This window comes from Tupaia chinensis, unplaced genomic scaffold (genome assembly GCF_000334495.1).
Source record: "Tupaia chinensis unplaced genomic scaffold, TupChi_1.0 Scaffold143906_1, whole genome shotgun sequence".
Lineage (NCBI taxonomy): Eukaryota > Metazoa > Chordata > Mammalia > Scandentia > Tupaiidae > Tupaia > Tupaia belangeri.
This window is the reverse complement of record NW_006203757.1, coordinates 326,993-334,419: the sequence shown is the minus strand read 5'-3', so window position 1 is coordinate 334,419 and position 7,427 is coordinate 326,993. Positions and strand designations below refer to the sequence as shown.

General features: G+C 39.1%; 1 protein-coding gene across 1 annotated transcript in view; it reads left to right on the top strand.

Moving 5' to 3' along the window:
* Nucleotides 1-7,427, top strand: part of ERC2 (ELKS/RAB6-interacting/CAST family member 2) — a 604,303-nt gene that overhangs the window by 383,440 nt on the left and 213,436 nt on the right. The gene's annotated exons all lie outside the window — the stretch shown is intronic.

Genomic DNA, 7,427 nt, shown 5'->3' with positions numbered 1-7,427 from the left:
AGTAGAGGCTGCAGAAAGCAAAATAATAAAATATAATAACAATAGCAAAAATTTATGGAGTATTTCTGGGTGCCAGACACTGTGCTAAGTGTCTTACATGTGCTATTTAATTTAATCCCCAGAATAACTCAACGAAGGAGGTACTGTTGTTATCCTCATTTTGCTTGTGATGTTTGAAAGGCTCTAGGTAAGCCTATGGACCTTGTCAAGAGTTGGTTGAACATATATATTCGCAATGCAGAGGCAGTTGCAAAGTGAAATTATTGACTGGAACCACTTGTCCAAAATGAAAATCAAGCTTGTTGACTTGAACCGCTTGTCCAAATTGAAAATCAAGCTGATGAGCTTACAGAGATCCTTTCTCTTTAGTCTGTCTCTTGGATATTTATTTAACTCCTCTGTCTTCTCCCCACAGTACTGCTCTTACTTCCCTTTAGCTTTATCTGTAGCCCTCTGAGGAAATAGATTTTGAGGTCGCACATGTAGGAGTGGTGGGAGATACAGCAAAACTATTTCGTTTAGGCTCTTGATAATCCCTAAGATAAACACCCCTCTCTAGTTTTAAGGTGCCTACTTCTTAGCAAAACCAGAAGAAATAATTGTGATAATTTTTGAGTGGTGTAACTTATCATATGTCCAACTCGTGTGTGTGTGTGTGTGTGTGTGTGTGTGTATTGGGGGGTACTGTGGGAATATTCTGCTTCTTGTGGTCCCTTGAGATCCAGACTTATGGATGTTCCACCATCTTGTAGCTCCACCATCTGGAAAACATAGCCCCTAGTATCTCTGAGGAAGGGGAAGAGTATGGCAGAGGGGATGCAGACAGGAAGTGATGTTCTTCACTTCGCACATTTCACGAATAAAGCACAGGGTTTCACCTTTCTGCAGTGGGACTGGGAAGTGTGATCTTTCCTGGGTTCAGGAAGGAAACAAGAATTGGGTGTGAGTGGGAACTGGTGGCTGCTACTAGCAAGTTTTAGGTTATTTTTAGTGTTTGTGTCTTTGGAGGCTGTGTATAATGATGAATACTTCAACTTCGAATCTGTCTCCCCATTGGAATGATTGTAAGTTGAATCAAATTCAAACATACCCTTAACTCGGCCTACTATTAGAAAAACAAACACATGAAACTTTGAATGTGAAATAAAACTATATTGGGAGCTTTCGTGAGTGTTCCAATTTCATTTTCTTTTAAAGCTGTTCTTTATGATGGCATGTTTATTCAATTCCTGAAGTGTTGTCAAGCAAATAGGATTTAATCTGTGAAAATTTTCAAGTGGCCTCTTTTGCTTGCTCAAGTGTTTTTTTTTTTTTTTCTCAAGTATCGCTTAGTCATTTTAAGATCGAAATGAACCATTTGATTTTATAAAAATTATTTATGGCACATCAAGTAGCACTTAGTGTTTTGTCACAACACTGAACCCATTTCTGAAGGCCCATATAAAATATGGCAGAGAGGTCGGCAGCCTTATGTACAGAACTTCTAGAAACATACCTCACCATTGGAACTGGTTATAATTCCTGGGTGCTGACATGAAGATTAATAACGCGTAACTCTGATTTTGGCAATTTTTGCCAGTTTCATTGCCATGGTCCTTTTCTTTCAAGTTATTACCTGGAACTGAAGTGATAACAAATGTTTTAGGTTTTATACTGCTAGATAAAAGGTTAAATTTTCATATGTTACGTGCTCTTATACACACACACACACACACACACACACACACAACTGAATGAAAAGGAAATGAGTAATTCTCCTAAAATGGAAAGCTTGTCCTAGTTTTAACATTAGGTGACTGGTTCCCATGTGGTTAAGTCATATGTAAAAATTGGAAATTCAGCCTTACAGGCCTTTGTGCACTGATTATAGCATAGAGTTCTGATTTTTTTTTTTCTGGGAAATGATGGTGCTCATTATTTTGCCAAGTTTTATTATTGAGTCAACTGCCAAAGTTTAAGAGAGAGAGAGTCAAGGGCTCTTAAAATTATTTGGTGTTGAGTGAAGAGGCAGAGAAAGGTATTCCATATTCCAGAACATTTTAGCCTTTATATCTCTACCTGATGTTAGAGTAGAATCTAGACTCCAAGGCTTTCCTTCTGACTCCTTTTTTTATTTTGTTTTTAAATGCTATACACTGTTGAGTGAAGTCCGAATATTAGTGAGGGGTACTTTAATCCTACTCATTGATACGCAGTTTGGAAGTATATATTATGGTTTTTAATAGGACATGTTTTCTTTCCTAATCTTCCCCGCATTTAAACTCCTGTGTATTGGAAGGCCTATGTGCCTGCTTGTGGTTTGCACCATCTGGAAGTTCAAAGTTGACTTTAGAAATGATGTCATACTTGCTTACTGCAAACCGGGTTAGTGTTGGTTGAAAATTGGATACAGTTTAGGTCGAAGATTTGTCTTGGAAAAAAAAAAAAAAAAAGACTCTCAAGCTTTGTCTCTTGATTCTAGGAGACTTTGCAAAACTCTAAAGATACAGTGAAGGTGATTGAAGGGCACGATCCAAATTCCTTTGAAGTTAAGTATGTGCTTTCTGGCACATGGAAAATAAACTTGCAAACAGAAGAGCTCAGCTGGCACCGACTCCCTCCTGCCATGTTGAGTTTGGGTGTTGTGAGCAGTGTATTGATCATTACCATCCTCGCTCTCTGTTCTGTTCCCGAAGAAATATTCTCACAGCTTAGCTTGGTTTTCATCTCTTTTGAGCTCAGGAAGATGCAGCAGGGCATTGATCGATCACACATGGTGAGGAGGTGCTACACATGGTAAGCCTTGAAGTCTAGATTATATTCCAACATCAGGTAGAGACATAAAAGTTAAAATGTTGGGAAATATGGAAAACCTTTCTTTGCCTCTTCACTCAACACCAAATAATTTTAGAAGCCCTTGACTCTGAGTCTCATCATTACAGAGTCTCTTCTTCTAAACTCTCCGGCACCACTCACTACCTCTCATATTGTAATTTATTTATATCACAGTTTGGATATTGGGTATTTACTTTAGCCCAGATAAGACTATCTAGCATTAATAGCTAGAATGTGGGCCTGATGAGACCAGTCATTTTTTTTTCTGAATTACACAGAACCCCAATAAGCCTGTATGCAAAAGTCTATACTGATTGTAGCCCCTTCTGGCCCTCTCCTACAACTTGGAGCGCCCAACATATCCTACCAACTTCCAAGGACTCACAAAATGCCCACACTTTATATGTAAATGAAAAACTATATATATATTTTTTTACCAGTTGTAATAAAAGCCCGAAGAGAGGTAATGAAGTCATTTTAGGTTGGTAGATGCAGGTAACTTTATATTTGATCTCAGTCAAAAGACCAAAAAGCGATGGTGAAGATAACTTTGAACAATGATAGGCCCCATGGAAATTTCAGGTTTTAGCTTCAGTGTACCAGACATGAAATTTCATTTAGGAAAGGGATGCTCCCCAGAATATCAGTGTTCCTCTACTTTCCAGCATTTGTATCTCCATGGCCATCGTGTGAGGAGGCAGAGAGAGTGCCTGTTTGAAGAACCTCCAGTCAACCTTTTCAATCATGAATGTCCCCCTCCTTCAAAATGAAGCCAGGGTTGTTCTCCCTCAGGGGCCCCAAGCAACTTCTCATCACCCTTCCCATACTGGCACCTCCCATCCCCATTCTTCTTTCTGAACCAGAAACAGAAAACTCTACTCATCCACCTCCCCATCACCTTTGATCTTTATAAACACAACTTTATTTCTTAGAAAAAAGCAAGAAAAAAAATTCTACTCCAATAACTTTACTTTGTGTTTAGTATCATCATCTTCCCTTGATGTGTTTGTGCCTTCAGAATCATAAAATGTCAGGCACTATCTGTTCCAAGTCCTCTGTTTTACAGATGCAGAAAATGAGACTGGTCACAACTAGATAGAAGCAGGACTGGGATCTAAGTGTCCTTTTACCATTGTTCCAAGTTGCATGTTGACTCTGTGTCCTCATAGTATTTATACATGTATTTATTTTGGCTTATGATATTCTCACATCCTTTTTCTTAAATGATAGAAGTGTGTGTACACATGCAAGAGAGAGGGGAGGTGTGGGGAAGCACTTTTGACAGGGTCTCATCATACTGTGATCTCTTTTCCTAGTCCTCCAGCTCCTCAAGATCTTGGGTGCTTGGGGATGCAAACCCATGGGCAACCATATGGCTTCCAGCCTTGTAAGGCATTTGTGTTACCAGTGCCCCACAGCGACTAGGCCTCTTAAATCCTTTTAAGTTTTTCATTTTTTAAAATACTTTGTTCCTTTTCATCAAATTTTTACTTGCCTGCAGGATAAAGAAGCAAAATATTTAACCAAATTGCTTAGGAGACAAAGGAACCCCATGTCCTCCTATCCCATTTCTTCTTTAAGAGAGTCCCTTACAGCTCTTTCCTGGTTACTTTGGTTCTATATCTCTAAATAACATGCTTGCATCCCTGCTTCCTGATCATTGCTATTGTTACTATCTGTTGACTTCCTGGTATATGGAATGAGGATTAAAACTCTTCCATCTCTCTAACATTCCATCACCCATGTGAAACTTACCCCATGCTTCATTTCTCCAATAGGGTTAGATGGCACTATAGTTGCTTGTTGGATTTTTGTTTTGTTTTGTTTTGGTCTCTGATGAAAGTGGTTGTCGTAAGATATTTGTTAATACTCAGTTGTATATTCCTATTTTTTCATCTTTTTTGAAATGTAAATTATAACTATATATTGAAGTATATACATTATTAAACTGTACAAGTCAATGAGTTTTGGCAAATCTGGACATCCTGTAACCACTCTCCAAATCAGTTTAAAGAATAAAAACTTCCCTCCTGGCCCTTGGTATCCGTCCTTCCCACCTCTCACCGCAGGCAACTGTCGTTCTTATTTCTATCACCATATATTTGTTTTTACCTCTCTTAGAACTTTACAGAAATTAAAATGAAATTATACAATAAGTACTCTGGGTTCTTTTCATTCAAACATGCTTTTGAGATCTGACTTTCGTGTGTGTCTCTGTAGTTGATTCTTCTTGTGGATGAGTGGTATTTCAAATACGTATTTCATGCTTTTTTTCATTTGTTTGCTGATGGACATTTAGGTTGCTTCTGTTGCAATTCATTATGAGTAATGCTGCTATGAACATTTTCTTAATCATTTTTTTTGAGAGGTTTTTGCTATAGGGCGAGTGCACTCGCCAGAAAGACAGAGAGAGAGAGAGAGAGAGAAAGAAAGAAAGAGAGAAATCACCCCCCAGGGGGTTGGCCATGCTAGAATCCCTTCTCCTCCATTCTCCTCTCGGGACCTTAGGCACGCACGCACACGCACCCAGCGTGAGTTTAAGCCACAGGGTTCAGGACTGGAAAAAAAAAATTATTATTTTTTTTCTTTTTTAAGGGTTTTGCCATAAGGTGCATTATGTGCTTGCTGAACAGAGACAGAGAGAGAGAGAGAGAGAGAGATCGCCCTAGAGGGGGGATGGCCATACCACAATCCCTTCTTGAGATTCTGGGCACACATGCACATGCACCTGGCATGGTTTTCAAGACACCGGGTTCAGGGCTTGAACCACAGGCCACCATGTAGAAGTCCAGTGCCCCAACCACTACACCATCTGCTGGCCCCAAGTGCCTTTTTATTTATTTATTTTTAATATAAGAGAACTCATCCCCTTCATGAGGCTCTGCCCCCATACCTAGTCATCTCCTAGAGGCTCCATTTCATTTCAATATTATCATATTGGAGATTCTACTTCAATTAATTTAGTTTGAAGCTATACAAACATTTGGACCATAGCCATAGTATCTGCTACTATGACAGTGCAGTAATTCTGGCAGTGTTCTACTCTTTCACTTATTTAATTTTACATAATAAGAAATGAGAAGAAAAGAAAATCTCTGTGACTATTTTAAATGTTATTGTTCAGCTGAGACAATTTCCTCAGAAATCTCATAGCCTGTTACTAATGACAAATGCTAAACACTTCAGATAGTGTTTGTCACAGTGACTTTTTAAGATTAGTGTGCATTCATGAACACAATTGTGAATGTGATATTACAATTGTAAATGTGAGATTAGTAAATGGTCATTTTATTTATTGCAAATGTGGTAGCATAGCTCAGTAAAGAATAATTGTTATTTATTCTTTTAAAGAATTATTATATTTATTATTATTATTTAAGTTTGCTGTAGGGCACATGTGCTCATGAGAAAGAGAATGAGAGATAGAAAGTGGGAAAATGATAAAGCAAACCACTAGGTCCCAGACTCAAACCATAGTTGGCCATGTAGAAGTCCAGTGCCTTAACCACCATGCCATCTGCTGGCACTAGTAAAGTAAAATGTTAAAAGGTGTTAGAGGATTGGCTTCAAAGTGGTCTGCTGATCTTCATATTCTTTGAATTGTCTCATTTTTCTACCACCTCAGTGCTTTTTCCATGATCTTGTCTGAGAAGCCTAGAAATAGAACTCGCTTTGCACATGGTCTTCAGAATGTTAATAAAAAATCAAGCTTACATTGTTTGCGTGTATTAATGATATTTGAAAAGCAGGAATCGTAATTTTCTAATTTTTGAACTAAGATAGAAATCAGGGTTTTTTTTTTATATGCATTGCCTTTCTTTTTGTCAAGTATGTGGTAAAGAGTCTTTCATAAAGCCGGAGAATGGATGTTTCGTTTCTACATCATTTTCTCCCTCCAGCAGACTGAGCTTCCTCTTGGCAGCACGCATTTTTCTAATTTAGGCCTGCTTCTCTGTATGTCAATCTTGTGCTTCCAGATGTCCGTGGCGTGGCTCGTTGTGTCCTTGGTTATTTCTGGAGGATGGAAAGCGTGAATAGCGTTTGACCCTCCCTGGGCTTGCAGAGACCCGGAGTGTTAGAGAGCTTTGTTTTCCAGCTTAAACAAACAGCATGTTCGTTTAGGCAAGAAACAAACACGGAAACATAGTACTATTTGATAATGCCATACTAGAGGGTATATTTGCTTGCTGGAGAGAGACAGAGAGAGAGAGAAGGAAAGTGAGAAAGCATCCTGCATGGAAGATGGTCATGCTTTTCCTCTCAGGATTTCGGGCGTGTGTGCACACAGGCCTGGTATGTGTTTCAGGCTGCGGGGTTTGGGACTCTAACCATGCAGTTGGCCATGCAATCCTACTACCTTAACCACCACACCACCAGGTGCGCCCAAACTTTCTATTAAAAAGAATGTTTTTTCACTGTGCATATTCATAGAAACAGGATTTCCAGGTAGATATAGGCTGTCAAAACACAGAGCCTTGAGGTGCCCACAAGCAGAGGTTTGATCATGCAGTGCTCAGTTGGGGACAGCTTACCCAGTGCCCCAAGGCCATGGCTGACGGTTGTTGGTGACCTCTCTGTAATACCACAGCCTTCTTTCTTTTTCTCGATTTCAG